The sequence below is a fragment of the Dasypus novemcinctus genome, chromosome 28, assembly GCF_030445035.2.
Source record: "Dasypus novemcinctus isolate mDasNov1 chromosome 28, mDasNov1.1.hap2, whole genome shotgun sequence".
Taxonomy (NCBI): domain Eukaryota; kingdom Metazoa; phylum Chordata; class Mammalia; order Cingulata; family Dasypodidae; genus Dasypus; species Dasypus novemcinctus.
In genome coordinates, this window is record NC_080700.1 from 15,371,575 (window position 1) to 15,391,264 (window position 19,690).

The window sequence follows — 19,690 nt, forward strand, 5'->3', positions numbered from 1 at the left end:
CCTCAGCGTCCAGAGACCAAGCTGTCTTGAGAGCAAAAGGCCCACAGGGAGCCCCTGAGGCTGGTCACTCACAGCAGCCAAGGGGCTACCACCGAGAAGCCACAGTGCTGCCTGTGAAATGCCACCCTCTTGGTTCCGTTATCAGATTTTGTTTAGGTTCTTGGCTATGCTGCAGAAATAAATTTCAAGAGCATGCTGGGTGAGTGAGGCCCATAATTTATTCAGGTAGGGAGGGATGAGTAATGGGAGAAAATAACAGACCAGGGGTCCCCGGTAGAGAGGAAGGGGGTGAAAAGTGATAAAGAGGGCTGATTTACAGAATTTCCCATTATAGATTATATATCCCCAGGTTTACTTGCATGGCCACATGGCAGAGGAAAAATGGTGAGAGCAGTGCACAGAGGGCAGGTATGGGACCAGAGACAAGAGAGTGGGAGAGCAAGAGCACTTAGCTCTGTGCCTGCCTTTTGAACTCTAAAAAATCCCACACCTTTGCTAATGGCAGGAGAGAGGTTCCAGCTGCTTGCTGTTCTGAGTGATCATCCCACCCATCAATTCCCTGTGAGGGCCCAACCATAAAGTCCTTAGGGAATATCCAGGGTTTCTTCTGGCTTCCAGAGGAAGTCTTTGTTCTGGATGGCAAGATCTTGGGGGTGATGGGTCTTCCAGCAGCCATTTTTTGGGGGTTATTGATGCCCAGGTTCCAGATCCGTCTATTGAGTCCCTATTTTACTAGTGGACTTCCGTTCCATGAGAGGAGTGGGGTGTGGGTGGAGACCCACCTGACATTCCTGCAGGCAAGGCTTTGTTGGCTGAGGTTGAGGCTCGGTCCCCATGGTCCTACTGCACGCAGGCCTCCCTGGTACAGCTCCACAGTTGGTTTCTGGTTGGTTTCAGGGAAGGGGAGGGGTGGTGCTGTCCCTAGTATTGACCTTGGTTCTCCAGGAACTCCGCAGGTACCAGGGGACTAAAGGGAACCCTCCCCCAACACACACAGGAGCCTGGGCTGGGGGTGTGTCTGCCTAGTCCGCCCCCGGGACGTCCTGTAGAGGTCGACCTTCTGAGCCAGGCCTCACCGGAGTCCTCCCTCCACCCCCGCCCACCCCTGGGCCACCCCCTCTTCCTGCTCCGTGGCTGCCAGACCGAGCCACCGGCCGCCTGGCCCCGGGGAAATGAGAGCTGTTTGCCCGCCAAAGACCATGCGGGGACCTGCGGCCGCAGGAGGGCCGAGCCAGGGCGCTCCAGGGTTCCCCAAGGTCAAGGAAGGGGCGGGGGGGGGAGGGGAGAAGGGGGGGTTGGTGGCACAACCTCCCCCTGCTGAGGGGCGGCGAGTCCCCGGGGGAGAGGAGGGGGTCCAGGGCGGCCCAGGGTGCTGAGTCTCGGCCTAGGGCCCCGCAGGCCTCCAACGCCTGAGCGCGCCTTGGGCTTGGCGTGGGACCCTCCAAGCGTCGCCCACCCCAGACTGGAGCTGCCCTGGTGCCCCTGCCCTGCCGCCCCGCCGCCTTCTAGGAACTACCGGAGCGCACCTACCGTAACCACGAGCGACAGGACTACAGCCTGGAGAACCTGCCGGAAGCGCACGTGAGCCAGGTGGACCGCGCCCGCGCTCGCACTTGTGCGGGAACGCGTGGGAGCCGGCACACCGGGAGCCACGCCAGACGGCCGCGCGCAGGACTAGCAGAACTAAGCACCCCGCGCCCGGGGAGTTTTGCTCCCGTCCCCCAAGTCCCCAGAGGTGGAGGCGGTAGTCCTGGGGCTTTGACCCTACCCTGCTCCATGCTCAAACACTGTACAGCACCCCTTTGACAGATACGCTCTTGTTTCAAATGTAAAAGCACAGTTCCATCAAGTCTGCGGTGAAACTTTTCCACAAGCACATCTTGGGGCGTCAGGGAATTTAATACACAGCTTTTCTGGAGGTGATCTCTAGTTTTTTGAGCCTGAGAAAAGTTTATTGGGAGAGGGGAATCAAGTTTTCATATGGTTTCCCAAAAGTGATGTACATTTCAATAGATTTCTATTTTTTAAAAATCTGTGCTTTCTTGTGACTTTAAAGAAAAACAAACAAACAAACAAAAAGAGAATATCATTTAGTATATACATGCCATGGAATATTTTCAGGTGTAAAAAGAAGTGAAATTCTTATACCCGCCATAACTGGATGAACGTTAAAGACATCAAATTGAGTGAAATAAACCAGATACACAAGGACATATATTGTATTAACATAATCTCACTTTTATTAAATAATTAGAGCAAGCAAACTCAGAGGCAGCATCTAGAATATCGGTTACCAAGGGATGGGATGAGCAGAGGAAATGAGGAGCTAATGCTTAAATTGTACAGAATTTCTAATTGGTTTGATCATAAATTGTGTTAATGGATGGTGATGATGGTATTACAACGTGAAGATAATTAATAGCACTTAACAGTAGTTGTCAGTATGGTTAAAAAGGGGAAAGTTTAGGTTGTATATGCATTAGTAGAATGAAAATAAAAACAAGCAAGCATAGTACTACACCATGCAAATTGTGAATGCTTCTGTAGTTGATGACCTTTCATGATGTGTAAAATATGTACTAAACTAATGCAAGTTGTTAATAATAGGGTGGCATATGATAACTCTATATTTTATTCATGACATTTTTGTAAACCTACAACCTCTCTAATTAAAAAGAAAAATAAAGAAAGGATAAACAAACAGCAAAAAATGAATGAATATTTAGATTATCCCACCAGACTAATAACCATACCCAATTGAGGTTTATTTTGAGGGCAAAGGGAATATGGAATGAGCAGTGAAAAAAAATAGTAGTTATAAATACCAATAAGGCCTTGCTTCTAGCTGCAGAAGTAATGCATGTATTGTTATGAGTATCTTTCTTATTTTGTCATAAATATGTTTGCATGTATGTACATGTGGTTGCTGTTATCTGTTTTATGACATTTCCAACTATTTTTGAAAACTGTATTCATTGTCATGTGCTGTCTCTGAGGTTCCTGTATCCCTATCTCAGCAGTCAGTGAGTGACATATTTCCTTCAAAGCCAGGAGTTGAAAAAAATACTAAAAAACCTCTTCCATTCTTTGCAGATTGGTTCTGAGCTGCAGCACTCCTTCTTAAAAAGCCTGGCTGTCTCCTCTTCTGGCTTGACCTCCTTCTTTTGTGGGTCCTAAAGATCAGCCAGAAGTGCAGTCTTAGGGTGATGTCTCCAGTACTGGGCATGCACAAGAACCCTGGATAACCCAGGGTTTGTGTTAGCTCTACAAGGCCCTTACTCCAATAAGAATCTTACTCCTCAGCCTTGTCCTGTCCAGGCTTGTAAGTTTCCCTGCTGCTTGACAATTATGTGTTGCTTACTGAAGGTAGAGTATGTCTTCAAATGCTTTTACCAAGTGCCACCTGTAAACCTGCTCTATCTTGAGATGGGTGAAATGAATGTCAATCTTTATCTCAGTCCTGCAAGGAACCCCCAGCGTGGACAAAATTCACAATCACATTTATTTTTGGTTTTTAAAGGTCCATATTTGTTCCAGTGTACACCTTGTGTTCACTATGTCACAGTAAATGGATTTGCAAGGGTGTGGCAGGAGAATAGACAATCCGTATGAGAAGTTTCCTACAAATTATTGAAGATTAATTTAGATGTATTTGGAGAAATATAATGCTTTATTGTTAAGATGTGTATAGGCTAGTGAGAACGATGAAGTAATATTTATGGTCCATGGATGAGTCAGAATAATTGAAGGAGCCAAGTCTTTGAGTTTATGATCCTGGGAACAGATTGGTTTTATGTAGAAACAATGGAAGTTCACCTATTTTAACAAGATATTTGGAGGGAAGACAGTCTGTAGGTACAGATATATTTGTTTTATATATTTGATAGTGTGAAATTGTTAACCTTAGCTTATGTATGCTCTTACTTTGAAATTAAAATAGCATTAGTATTTATAAACTAAGAGTGCAATGGTAAGGCTGCTGGAATTTGAGGGAAAAAGGAATCAAGTCTTATAGATAAAGGGACGTTATTGATGGCCCACTTGCACTCTTAGACCATAAATTTAAGTTAAAGCAGTCAGCAAGATCATGCCTTATTCTGAAACCATGTTCAGCAGTGAGGATGGGTCCAGAATAGGCAGAGTTTTGATTTTGCCCTATTAGTAAAGCAGACACAAAGAGCAAGTGTAGTTAATGAAGTGCGAGATGAACTGATTATATTGAACAATAATGAGATGAATATATGAGAAATACTGTCAATGATCATGAAATAATTGTGAGATAAAATTATGAGCACATTAAAGGAGTGTAAGACATTTGAAATTGAAAATTGATGATGAAGAAAATACAGGAATGGACATTGAATTTAGATTTGAGGAAAAATAAGGATTATTAAAGTCATGTGTTTATACACACCCACCTTAAGTGTTTGATTGCTGAAAGGACTCACAGGAGTCAAGCAGTTTACACTTAGGTAAGAGCTTTACAACTGGAAAAGGAGAAAACAAAGCAATAGGGGGAGAACATTACGCATTGCAAGGATCTGACAATATCAGGCATGGACATTTTTGTACTTCCACCACAAGTCACAGAGGACACAAGCTCAATTCAGGTCTCAAGTTACCAACAATGTATACAAATTGGGAGGTGCCAATAAGTCCAAAATCTGCTGGGGTGTGGACAACTCTTATGGTGAGCTGGTCAAGTAAGCACATTCTATTTGGTCAGGCTGCACCATCAAATCCCTCTCTCCAATCCAGGCTCTCCCAAATCAGGTGCAAATCAAAAGTCTTATTGTAACTACAAAACTAAGCAGAGGATTAAACATCTGAAATAACTCTGGGCCTGTGGAGATTAACAACCATTTATGTTTAGTTAATAGATTACACAGCTTTGGCCAAAGGTCAATAGATGTACAGAAAAGCTGGTAGTCAATGCAGACTTGCTATGCAGGTAATAAGAGAGAAATTAATAGGACTGGAGGTCCTGGAGATGCTTCCCTATAATTGTCTTTTCAGAAGAATTAGATAGTTCTGGCTTTTATATTTAGGTCTTTGATCCATTTTGACTTGATATTCTTATAAATTCATGACTTAGGGATACTTTTATTTTTTTCTGTAAATGGAGATGTCATTTTCTGGCACCATTTATTGAATAGACATTTCTATACCAATTGAGTGTTCTTTGCCCCCTTGTCAAAAATCAGTTGACCATAAAAGCGGGGTTGGATTTCTGAGGTCTCAATTCAATACTATTAGTCTATATGTCTGCCCTTGTGCCAGTATCACACTCTTTTTTAAAAATGAGGGCTTTATAACAATTTTATTTTCATTATTATTTAATTAGAAAAGTTGTATGCTTACAAAACAACTATGCATAACATACAGGACCCCCACTCATGGCCACACCACCAGTACCTTGATTGTTGTGCAACATTTGGTATGAATGATGAAAGAAAATTAACAAAATATTACTAATTCTTATGGTCTATAGCTTATATTCAGTGTGTTTTCCACAAACTACCCTACTATGAGCACCATATACTGAGCATTTGTTATGGTTCATGATAGAACATTCTCATATTTGCACAGTTAACCACAGTTCATAATCCACCATGGGGTTCTCTGTGTAATGCAGTCCCATGCTTTGAATAATCCATCAAAGTGGACATTCAGTGGTTCTGTTTCCTCACACAGTTGTGCTGTCATTTCTAGAACACTTTATCATTCCAAAAGAAAAATCCATACTCCGTATGCTCCCCTATTGTTAACCCTTCCCAGTGATAAAGTACCTTCTTTGCCACTGATGCAAGCATATTAAAATATTACCACTGACTATAGTCCATTTGTTGCATTTTCCAATGTATCAATGCATTTCTAAAACTTTGTAATACAGACAAACAGTTGTTCTATTTCATAAAAGATCATTCTTGTATATTTATTAAGCACAATCCTTTCATACCACCAATTTCATTACATTATAAGAGCCTAGTTTATCTTTCTTTCAACTGACATTTATGTCCCTAGCCTACCCTTTCAGCCATAGTCACATTTATAAATCAGCAATGATAGTTATACTCACTATAATGTCATATCATCCACTCTATATATTTGCACACCTTTAAAGTCAAACTTATTCAATATTCTAGATATATTAAGCATCAGCTCCCCCTTCCAAAGCCTCATTCTATCTCCTAGTAACTTATACTCTAGATTTTAACTCCATGAGTTTACTCATTTTATTTATTTCAAATTAGTGGTACCATACAATATTTCTCCTTTGGTATCTAGTTTACTTCATTCAACTTAATGTATTCAAGGTTCATTCCTGTTGTCACATACTGAACCAATTCACTTATTCTTACAGCTGAACAGTATTCCATCATACATATAAAAAACATTTTTTAATCCATTCAACAGTTGGTGGACACTTGAAATTTCTCCCATCTTTTATGTTCAGCGAATAATTCTACTAAGAATATATTGGTGCACAAATATGAGATTGGACCTTGCTTTTATTTCATCCAAATATAATCCTAGTCTCAGAACAGCTGGATCATATGCCAGAACCATATATAGCTTCCTGAGTAACTGCCTAACTGTCTTCCACAAAAGATATACCATTCTACATTCCAACCAACAGGGAAGGAGTGTTCCTCTTTTTCCAAATCTTCTCTAGCATTTGTAGTTTTCTGATTTTTAAAATAATATCCATTCAACCAGGTGTGAAATAGCTCATTATAATTTTGATTCACGTTTCCCTAATTGCTAATGATGTTGAACTTTTTTTCATGTGATTTTTGTTCATTTATGTTTCCTCTTTGGAAAAATGTGTATTCAAGACTTTTGACATTTTTCAATTGGTCATTTGTCTTTTTATTGTTGAATTGTATGATCTCATTATATAATATGGGTATCAAATCCTTGTCAGATATGTGGTTCCCAAATATTTTCTCTCATTGAGTAGCCTGCCTTTTTACCTTCTTGAGACAGTCTTTTGAATCACAAAGTATTTAATTTTGAGGGGGTCTCATATATCTACTTCCTTCTTGTAGTTACCATGCTTTGTAAGGCTTAAACTAATGCTAGAAGAAGTAGAAGACCTCAGCAAACATCACAATTAAGGAGTTTGGAATAGTCATCAAGAATTTACACTAAGTAAAAGCCCAGGACCAAGAGAACCAGCAAGATGGCAGCAGAGTAAGGATGTCCTAGAGTCAGCTCCTGCTATAGGGCAGTTAGCAAACACCCAGAGCTCTCTGGAACTAGCCGAAGAACCTGTTTGGGGGCTCCAGGAGACCAGAACAGCATCCTGAAATGTCTTTGAAGGAGGGGAAGGAGGAAACTGCCCATCTGCAAAGAAGACTTGTAAGTAGAGGCTCCACACCCCAAAGGCTGGTGCCCATCCTCCACTGGAGGCACTAGCCACCTCGGGACTGTTCCACTGCTGGAATTGAAAGCTCCACTTCCCCAAAATGGGGGAGGAAGAGACGGTTGGGCACCAACTTCAGCTACTGATGAGGAAATTCAGTGGGCTACAGTGTGATCCAGAGAACAGCTAAGGTTTGAGCCTGTCCATGTTAGAAAAAAGCTGGAAGCCACCATCTTAACTCTGCCACTGGCATGAGCGGAAGCGGGGTGGACTGAGGATCCCAGTGCTGATGGGGACCAGTTTCTTCCCATCCAGATCATATTGCAGATCTAGTCTAGCCCCAGTGCCACCTCCAGCAGGAAGGAAGCTGCAGGGACCTATGGCAGTCACTCTGGGAAATTACCGGCCAAGCTGCCAAGGCCAGTGACCATACAACTCTGGCAGCACAAGCCACCCTAGGAGCTGCTCTGTGATGGGAATTGGAAGCTCCATTTCCCAGAAACAGGGGAGGAGGAGATGGCTGGTTGCCAATTTCAGCTACTGATTGGGAGACTTGACTGGCTAAGAGATAACCCAGGGAACAGCTGGGGAGAGAACCAGCCCAAGACAGAAAGAGGCCAGTAGCCTCCATTCTAACTGCCCCAGCCTGAGGGGAAGTCAGGCTGACAGAAACTCTCAGTGCTGGCAGGAACCAGGTTCTTTCACACAGATCAGCCTACAGCCCTAGCCAAAGCTTCAGCCCCGCCTATGGCACAGAGGAGGCTGAGGAGCCCTGCATCAGCCTATACAGATAACTGCAGAGAACTTGGCCTGGCATTGACTGAAAATCAGAAGTCTCTGAGGGCAACTGGGGTCATCTTGGACCCACACTGCATAGATTGCTGCTCACATCTGCAGCTCCATCCCTGCCCCAGGGAGGGGAGAAAGGAATGTGAAGCTTCATCAGTCTTTCTGGACAACTACAGTCTAGGCCTGAACATGGATTATTCCACATAACTGTGACTTTGTCCCTACCCCTGGCAAAGGAGAAAGTTGGAAGAAGCATCATTGGTCGCTGATGCAATGAGGGCAGCTTGAGCCTCCACAGCTTACAGCACCAACTACATGCTTGGTTCCTACTGCACAACCAGCAAGGGAGAAATGATAGGAAGCCCCAAACTGAAAGAGAAAAACTGTACCCAGAAAAAATACTCTTGTAAGCCAGATGCGAAGACACCAACAAAAAATTACAGTCCGCACCAAGAAACAGGAAGCTATGGCCCAGTTAAAGGAACAAGATAAGCCTCCAGATGACATAAAGGAGTTGAGGCAACTAACTATAGATATTCAAACAAATCTCCTTAATAAATTCAATGAGATGGCTAAAGAGATTAAGGATATTAAGAAGACATTAGATGAGCACAAAAAAGAATTTGAAAGCATACATAGAAAAATAACAGATCTTATGGGAATGAAAAGTGCAATCAAGAAAATCTAAAAAAAAATATTGGAATCATAAAATAGCAGATTTGTGGAGGCAGGAGAAAGGATTGGTGAGCTTGAAGAAATGGCCTCTGAAAGTGAACATACAAAAAAAGAGATGAAGAAAAGAATGGAAACAATTGAACAAGGTCTCAGGGAACTAAATGACAGCAAAAGGCATGCCAACATATGTCATGGGTGTCCCAGAAGGAGACAAGAAGGGAAAATTGGCAGAAGGAATATTTAAAGAAATAATAGTAGAAAATTTCCCAACCCTATTGAAGGACATAGAAGCACAATGTACTCCCATCCAAAAAAAAAAATCCAAATAGCCCAACTCCAAGACATATACTCATCAGAATGTCAAAGGCCAAAACAAAGAGAGAATTCTGAGAGCAGCAAGAGAAAAGCAATGCATAACATATAAGGGATATCCAATTAGATTAAGTGAACATTTCTCACCAGAAACCATGGAGGAAAAAGACAGTGGTCTGATATATTTAAGATACTACAAGAGAAAAACTTACAGCCAAGAAACTTACATCCAGCAAGACTGTCTTTCAAAAATGAGGGTGAACAAATATTCACAGAAAAACAGAAACTGAGAGAATTTCTAAGCAAGGAGACCAGAATTTCAGGAAATCCTAAAGGGTGTGCTAGAGCCTGAAAAGAAAAGAAAGGAGAGAGAAGCCTGGAAGAGAGTCCATAAATGAAGATTATATCAATAAAAGTAACTGAAAGGGTCAAAAGAGTGGGGAAGGTGGCAGACTTGGCCCAGTGGTTAGGGCATCCATCTACCACATGGGACATCTGCGGTTCAAACCCCAGGCCTCCTTGACCCATGTGGAGCTGGCCCACGTGCAGTGCTGATGCATGCAAGGAGTGCTGTGCCATGCAGGGGTGTCCCCCTCATAGGGGAGCCCACGTGCAAGGAGTGTGCTCTGGAAGGAGAGCTACCCAGCACAAAAGAAAGTGCAGCCGGCCCAGGAATGGTGCCGCACACATGGAGAGATGACACAATAAGATGATGCAACAAAAAGAAACACAGATTTCTGTACCACTGACAACTGAAGTGGACAAAAGAAGATGCAGCAAATAGACACAGAGAACAGACAACCAGGGTGGGGGGAAAAGGGGAGAGAAATAAATAAATAAATCTTAAAAAAAAGTGGTGAAAATAAAACATGACGGATAAAACTCAAATAGTCAGGAATAAACTTAACCAATGATGTAAAGCACTTGTATTCAGAAAACTGCAACTCAATGTTAAAACACATAAAAAAAAAAAAGCCTTAAATAACTGGAAGAACATTCTATGCTTATGAATTGGAAGACTAAATATCATTAAGATGTCAATTCTACTCAGATTGGTATACAGATTTAATGCACTCCTGATAAAAATTCCACCAGCATTAAAGAACAAATTGAAAGCATGATCATTAAATTTATTTGGAAGGGTAAGGAGTTCTAAATAGCCAGAAACATCATAAAATGGAAAAGTGAATCCTCATGTCCAGACTTTAAATCATAATACCTGTCTATAGTGGTAAAAACAGCATGGTACTCCCTAAAGACAGACACAACAGACAAATGGAACCAAATTTATGGTTCAGAAACATACCCTTACAGGTACAGTCAAGTGATTTTTGACTAGCCTGTCAAACTCACATAGCTCGGGCAGAACAATCCATTCAACAAATGATGCTGAGAGAATTGGACATTCATAGCTGAAAGAAGGAAAGAGAAACCCTATCTCACACCTTATCCAAAAATTAACTCAAAATGGATCAAAAAACTAAAAATAAAAGCAAGAACCATAAAAGTTCTAGAAGAAATTATTGGAAAATATCTTCAAGACCTGGTGGTATGTGGTGGATTCTTAAAGGAGATAAGAGAAGGACTGAGTGGGCTACTGATGTTTAATGTATATAGAAGTTTTAATTAGCTTTACTGTAAAAGTGTGAAAATGGATAGAGTGGATGGTAAACACAGTGAGTAACAGCTAGTTTATAAATGCAGATGTGACTGAAAATGGTAGTCTAGTTATGTAAATGCCAGTTGACAGAATGGTTGAGAATAATCTAGAAACTGGATAGCACAGTAAACCAAGAGGTGGGTGAGAATTGTGGCTGATGGTACCGATGCAAGTGTCCTTTGTGAGCTAGAACAAATGTATATCACTACTGTAGGGTATTGGGAGTGTGAAGAAGCATGGAAAAATACAGCTGTAGTGACCTATGGGCTGTGGTTAGTAGTAATAATATAATATTCTTGCATCTATGCAAAAAATGTACTGTGTTGATACTGAGGCAGTATGGAAAAAGTGAGCCAAATTATGCTATGGACATGGCAATAGTCAGATGATATTATTTTACCTGTAGGAAATGATGCACCACATTGTGGTGTGTTGATGGAGGGGTGCTGTTTGGGAATTCTGTACATGTGCATGGTTGTTTTATAAGTTTATAACTTCTGTCATAAAAAATATTTTTAAAATATTTAAAAAATAATAATAGGGTGCGTTGGGGGAAAAACACACCAAATGTAAGATAAGAACTATCATTAGTAGGAAGATTTTGACAGTGTTCTTTCATAGTTTGTGACAAACATCTCATGACAATGCAATATGTTGGTGGAGGGTTTATGTATGGGACCCCTCTATGATGTTATGCATGTTTGCTTTGTAAGTTCACAACCTTTACTATACACTTAATTGTTTATGTATGTTCATATATAAATGATATAACAATAATCAGATTGGTTAGGGGAAAAATGCTTTGTTTAGTAGTAATATTTTGACAATGCTCTTTAACCATTAGTTAAAAAGGTTTCAAAACAATGTAAATTGTTGGTGGTAGGGTGAGATGTTATATATGTTTGATGTTATATGCTTGTTTTGTAAGTTCGCAACCATTATACATTTATTGTTTATGCATGTTTATGTATGAGTGATATGTTTCAATAAAAAAAGTAAAAAAAATGGCATTGTTGGGATGTATGAAAAAATACAATAAAGATTGTAAGCTTTAAAATAAAAGCCCAGGACCAGATGGCTTCAAAAGTGAATATTACCAATTATTTTTTAAAGATCTAATACCAATCTTGCCCAAAATCTTCCAAAAAATAGAACAGGCAGAAACACTACCAAACTGATTTTATCCAGCCAAAACCACCCTAATACCAAAGCCTGATAAAGATAACATAAAAAAAGAAAATTATAGACCAAGTTTTCTAAAGAATAGAGATGCAAAAAATCCTCAACAAAATACTTGCTAATCAAATTCAACAGCACATTGCAAGAATTTACATCATGATCAAGTGGCTTTTATCTGAGGTATGTGAGGGTGGTTCGACATAAGGAAATAAATCATTGTAATACATCACATTACTAAATTGAGGAATAAAGATGACATGATCATCTTGATTGCTGTGGAAAAGGCATTTGACAAAATCCAACATCCTTTCTTGATAAAAAACTCCCTAAAAGATAGGAACGGATGGAAATTTTCTGAACATGATAGAGTGAATGTCTGAAAAATCCACAGCTAACAATGTACTCAATGAAGACAGACAGAAACTGTTCCTGCTGATGGGGAACAAAAGAAGGATGCCCAGTTTCACCAATGCTATTCAGAATGGTACCAGAAACTCTAGATAGAGCAATTAGGCAAGAAATGGAAATAAAAGGTATTCAAATAGGAAGTAAAGAAGTAAAACTTTCACTATTTGCTAATGACATGTTCCCATATTAGAAAATAATGAAAAATCCACAAGAAAGCCACTAGAAATAATAGATGAGTTCAGCAAATTGTCAGGATACAAGATGAATGTGCAAAAACAAATTTCATTTCTCTACACTAGCAATGAGAAATCTGAGGAAGGAGTCAGGAAAAAATCCTATTTAAATAGAGATTAAGTAGTCAAATATTTAAGAATAAACTTAACCGGGGACATAAAAGTCTTCTAGTCAGAAAACTACAAAACATTGCCTAAAGAAACCAAAGAAGACCAAAATAAATGGAAGGATATTCCATGTACATGGATTGAAAGACTAAATATCATAAAGATGTCAATTCACACAATCCCATTAAAACTTTCAACAGTCCTTTTTTGTTTGTTTTACAGAATTGGAATAGCCAAAGGCTAACTATCAAAGTTATTTGGAATGGTAATATATTCCAATTACCAAAAATACCTTTTAAAAAAAAACTGGGAAGCGGACTTGGCCCAGTGGTTAGGGCATCCATCTACCACATGGGAGATCTGTGGTTCAAACCCAGGGCCTCCTTGACCCGTGTGCAGCTGGCCCATGCACAGTGCTGATGCACGCAAGGAGTGCCATGCCATGCAGGGGTGTCCCCCATGTAGGCAAGACCCATGCATAAGGAGTGTGCCCCCGAAGGAGAGCCACCCAGTGCAAAAGAAAGTGCAGCCTGCCTAAGAATGGCACTGCCCACATGGAGAGCTGACACAAGATGATGCAACAAAAAGAAACACAGAATCCCGTGCCGCTGACAACAACAAAAGCAGACAAAGACGAAGACACAGCAAATAGACACAGAGAACAGACAACGGGTGGGGGGGGGGAGAGAAATAAATAAAATAAATAAATCTTTAAAAAATAAAAAAAGAACAAAGCTGACAGATTCTCACTTACTGAATTTAAAGCATAAATTAAAGTCATATAAATTGCTGTGATAAAAAAACAGCATGGTGCAGGCATAAAGATAGATATGTAGACCAATGGAATAGAATTAAGTGTTCAGAAACAGATCCTCAAATTTATGGAGAAGTGAATTTTGGCAAGGATGTCAATCCCACCCAGCTGGGCCAGAGCAGTCCATTCAACAAATTGTGCTGGAGAACTGGATATCCACATTCTAAAGAAAGAAGTAAGACCCATATTTCACACCTTATACAAAAATTAACTCAAAATAATTAAAGACTTAAATATAAAACCTACAACCATGAAACTCCTAGGAGAAAATAAAGGGAAATATCTTCAGGATCTTGTCTTAGGTGGTAGTTTCTTAAAACTTACACCCAAAGCATGAGCAAAGGAAGAAAAAATAAAGGCACAGGACCTCCTCATGCTTAAATACTTTTGTGCTTCAAAAGACTTTGCCAAGAAAGTGAAAAGAGAACCTACTCAATGGGAGAAAATATTTGGTAACTACATATCTGATAAGGGTTTGATATCCATGTTATATAAAGAGATCATACAACCCAATTTAAAAATGGGCAAAAACTTTAGATATTTCTCCAAAGAGAAAATATAAATGACCAAAAATTACATGAAAAAATGTAAAACATGATTAGCTATTAGGGAAATGCAGATCTACACTGAGATATCATTTCACAACTATATAATGAGAATTATTACAAAAACAGAAAACTACAAGTGCTGGAGGGTATGTAGAGAAAGAGGAACACTCCTTTACAGTTGGTGGGAATGTAGAATGATGCTGCCTTTGTGGAAGACATTTGGCAGTTCCTCAACAAACTACAAATAGAACTGCCTTATGATCTGGTAATCCCATTACTAGGAATATATTCAGAAAAACTGAAAGCAAGGAAGCAAACTGACATTTGCTTCATAGCAGTATTATTTGCAATTCCTAAAAGATGGAAACAACCCAAGTGTCCATTAAATCATAAATGGATAAGCAAAATGTGGTGTTCACATACAATGGAATACTTTTCAAGTGTAAGAAAAATGAAATAGGCATGCATATGACAGCATGGATGAACCTTGAGGACATTATGTTGATTGAAATAATTCAGACACAAAAGAATAAATATTGTTTGTTCTCACTAATATGAACTAAAATGATGAGTAAACTCATGGAGTGTAGGTTACTAGGAAATTGAATGTACATTAAGAATGGGAGCTGATGCTTAACATACATATAATTTTTAATATTTTATTCTAAATGTGTGGAAATGAATAGAGTTGATGGTAATACATTATAGTGAGTATAACTAACATTGCTGATTTATAAATTGAATGTGGCTGAAAGAAGTAGTCAGTGGATGTAATATTTCAATTGAAAGGAAGCTAGAGAATAATGTAGGGACTGTATTACAGTGATTTCAATGGTAGACGAAGATTCTGGTTAACAGTATAAGAATGTTCTTTTTTACAAAGTATTAAAAATACATTGATACATGGAAAAATTATAACTAATGTAACTATTTGATGATATCTAAGAGCAATATTTCTGCGGCAATGGCAAAGGAGATATTATATCAATTCTAAGGGACAAAAATATGGGGGTATAGGTGAGTATGAGATTTTTCCTTTTTGAGTAATGAAAACATTCTAAAATTGTATGAGGTGATGGCAGCACAATTCTTTGATGAATATGAGAACCACTGAGAGTACACTTTGAATGGATTGTGTAAAGCATATGACACTATAACACAATTAATCCTGTGAAAGAAAAATGCACTATGGTTAACTGAAAAAATATGAGAACATTCTCATTAACCATAATAAGTATGTAATACTATCACAGGGTGTCAGTAACCAGTTGGGTTAAGACTTTGGTTGTAGCTAGCAGTAATGTTTTGACTTGTTCTTTCATTGTTTGTTACAACTGTTTCATGACAATGCAAGGTGTTGTTGGTGGGGAAATATATGGGAGTGCTGTAGCATAATATGCATGTTTGTTTTGTAAGTTTACAACTTTTACTATACACTTATTGTTTATGGGTGTTCATGTATGAATGATAAACTTCAATTTTAAAAGCTAAAAAATGTGAATTTTAAGGACTAAAAAGGAATTCTGAAGCAGAGGAAGTACAAAATCATGTTTTACACATGACACTGTACTCTGAACCTTTGGTTTGTAAAGAAAATAAAAAGTATATCCACATGGTACTGCCACATATTCAGTAAGTTCTAAAAAATATATCTAGATTCACTACCTGTGGGTATGTGAAGGAAAGGATTTAAGGAAATAATGCTTGTGTGTGTTCATAAGTAGATAAAACTGCTTTAGAAAGCCATTTGATAAAATATTAGCAAGCTAAGACTATTTTAGTTTGTAGTAACCAAAAAAATCTTATACTCAGGTCTGAAAGCAACAAACATTTCCCACTTAAGTCACATGTCAATTTTGTGTTGGCTGTGGCTTTGATGCCCACTTTATGCACAAATTCTCTACCCACATGTGATCCACATTCTATGCCTAAGATTTTGGAACAGACTGCATAAGGAATGTTACTGGTTCTTATGGAAGAATGAAAAGACATTATAAAGAATTTCTCATATGTTCTTATATTTAAATCCACACTCATTAACTCGTTTATTTGATCATATTCTATTGGTCAAAAAAGTCACCTGACCTTGTTTGATTTTAATGAACTAGGACTCTATTCTCCTCATGTAAAAAGATACAGCATGTAAGGCCATGACAGAAGGTACAGGAATATTTTGGATAATAATGAAAATGAGGCTTTATTTATTAAACTGCATAGAAATGTGCTATGACCCAGCATTTTCTGCCAGGATAGTGATTGTCTGTAAGATGGAAGGTGAGAGAAACTTTAAACCTCTAATATTGTGGGGTGCATATATTAAGACTATTTTAATAACACTCACTGAAATCTAAAAGTGATTTTGCAAATAGTAAATTTTCCTTATCCAAGTAACAATATTAGCTAGATTACCCTGAAGAGTATTGATTAAACTTGTATAGAAGCTTCATCGAAAAAAGGATCAAATACCCATTGATATTTATTCATTTCCTTGAGTTACTGTAAAAAACTTCCAGTATGATTGAGTCTGATTTCTGAAATATATTGATTTGAATTTCATCATTATTGTTTTCCTAAAAAGTGTAAATTTCCCTCAATTCATAAAGCAATCACACACACAAAAACTATCATTTACCTTCACCTCTTCAGTGGATAACTAGATTGTAAGGCAAAGATTTCACTGGATATTTATTCCTCCTGAAGTCATAACTCTATTAAATTAATAGTATTTAATTTTTAATTAATATATGGCATCCTGCAAAGAATTGTTTCCATTCAGCATTATCTCTTCTTTTATGAATAAAGAATATCCACCAAAAAAAATCCATATCATAAGTTCAACTATTTTCATGTGCTTTCCTTGAAGTATATCAAGTCAAGAAAAAATATTTTTTCAATTTAAATTATGATTTCACCAATACTTAATTTTTATAAAATTCTTTTGAATTACGTGGTGTGAGTTAAGAAAAAAGAAATCAGTGCAACAGAATAAAGGGCACAGTTACAAATTCATTCATTTAGTAACACAAAATATGACAGAGGTAATATGTGGCAGTATCCTTTCAGTTAATGGTGCTTGGACACTTGGGGATTCACAAGGGATAAAAATAAATTTCATTCTTACGTTCACTATGAAAAAATGGTATAGAATAATGACTATATATAAAAATCAAAACTATAAGATTTTGAACTAAAATTACAGCACTGAAGAAATTCATATGCAAATTGTAATTAACTGAAAAATTAAAAACCAATATTTGACCAGCACCTACTAAACTAAAAATAAACTAATGAGTGCAGGCAACATTCAAGAATCGATTATAAAAGGTGAAGAAGTTTAAAAAAAAAAGAGGTTTGGCACAGACTAGACTTACCAAAAGTGGATTGAATGGATCCTCCAACATGGGAAGTGACCAAAAATCTTGGGTTGCATTCAACATGCCAAATTTTATGCTTCGAAAGGAATTCTTAGAAAGGGAGACAATTTGTAGTTGTTCTGAAATTTTTCATTAATGACTACCAATGTGGAAAGAACCAAAATTTGGGAGGGGTTAAGAAGCACCAAAGAAATCTTGGAAATGAAGACTCAAACACAGAAGTCTACTTACATCTCCAGAATACCAACATAATTATAAAATTCAGCCAGCAAATTTGGAGAGTGGAGCTAAGAAGTCAAACATTTGAAAGCCGAAATCCCCTTTTACATTTTGAAAGACTTCTTTAATGTCTGGATTAATAGAACAGGGTTGGATTCTAAATATTTTTTGTCTTTCAAATTTTGCAACATGATTTTCTGGTTGAAAGATATGAAAAGAAATGTGTATTCACACAAAAGAATGTTTACAAAAATTTAGTTACAAAAGGAAAGGAGAAAATAGAAAAAAAAGGAGTATTTTAATAGCACTTTCAGATAAATATCTTTATTCTTTCATGATTCTACAACAAAATTCAGCAAATTTTTTAAAGACTTGCAATTTGTAATCTATAACCATATTAATGAATTTTTCATACTCTGTTAATTTAGGCATTTGAGTGACTCCTTCACATATCCCTGCTTTCATACACAAAGTTTCTCCTGGAAAATTTGGTTCACAGAGCTCTGCATATCATTCAAATTTGTTATAATTCAAATACATAAAATTCATATATATTATATAGTTATGTAATTACACAATACTAAAATAATTCAAATTTATTAATATCACCATGAATCCTATCAGAAAAGTCTTTAAGGTTTGGGAAAATTTTTTTTAATTGTCCTTTTCTTTTTTAAGATAAGTAGATCACACAAAATATTACATTATAACATTGCATTTGGTGAATACACCCTGAAGCACTATACCACCACATGGACCATATTTAACATTGGGGTTCACACTCTCCCCCAGTCCATCCAGTGGGTAATGGCAAGATATACAATGTCCTGCATCTGTTCTCACAATGTCATTCAGGACAACTCCAAGTCCTGAAAATGCCCCATATCACACCTCTTCCTCCCTCTCCCTGCCCTCAGCCACTCCCGCGGCCACCATCTCCACATCAATGATACAATTTCTTCCATTGCTAGTCACAACAGTTCTATAGTAGAATAACAGCAAGTCCACTCCAATCCCTAATATATTCCTCCATCCTGTGGACCCTGGGATGGCGATGTCCATTCCATCTGTAGATTGAGAGGGTGGCTTAGAGCCCTCTTGACGGATGGTTGCTTGCAATTGTAGACACTCTAGGTTTCCTGGTGTGGTCATTGACCATTCTCACCTCCCTGTCAGGTGACCTGGGTAAGTCCAACAGTCTGGAGAGTAGGTGTTGTAACTCTGCTAAGTCTCAGGGCCCAGTTGGCACATGGACAGTAGTTTTGGGAAACTTTCATCCTTATGTGGAGGTCACAAGGTCTCTAAAATCCTAATTCATGTGAATCTCAATTTCTTACATTATTAAATAATTTTGTTAGGATTTTTTTATGATTCTTTTTTCTTTAGAGAAATTGTGTGTTTATAGAACAAACATGCATAAAATACAGGATTCCCATATACCATCCTAGTATTAATGCCTTGTATTAGTGTAGAACATTTGTTGCAATTGATGGTAGTACATTTTTGTAATCGTACTCTTAACTAAAGTCCATGGTTTATGGTAGGGTTCACTGTGTAGTGTAGTTCCTTGGATATATATTTTTAATTTTTATTCTGTTAACATACATAAAATCTACCATTTCCTTTTTTAATCAAAATCAAATATATATTTCAGTGCTGGTAATTGCTTCCACAAGGTTGTGATATTGTCACCACCATTCATTGCCAAAACATTTTCATCATTCCAAATAGGTCCCTTGTGCATTTTAAGCCTTAACTTCACATTCCCTATCCAAACCTCACCACCTAATAACCTATATTCTAGATTCTGTCTCTATAAGTTGCTTATTCTAATTATTTCAAAGCAACAAAATCATACAATATTTGTCCTTTTGTGCCTGGTTTATTTCACTGAACTTGTCTTCCAGGTTCATCCCTGTTGCCATGTGTATCAGGACTTCATTCTTTCTTGCAGCTGAATAATATTACTTTGTGATATTATACACACACACAAAGTAATATT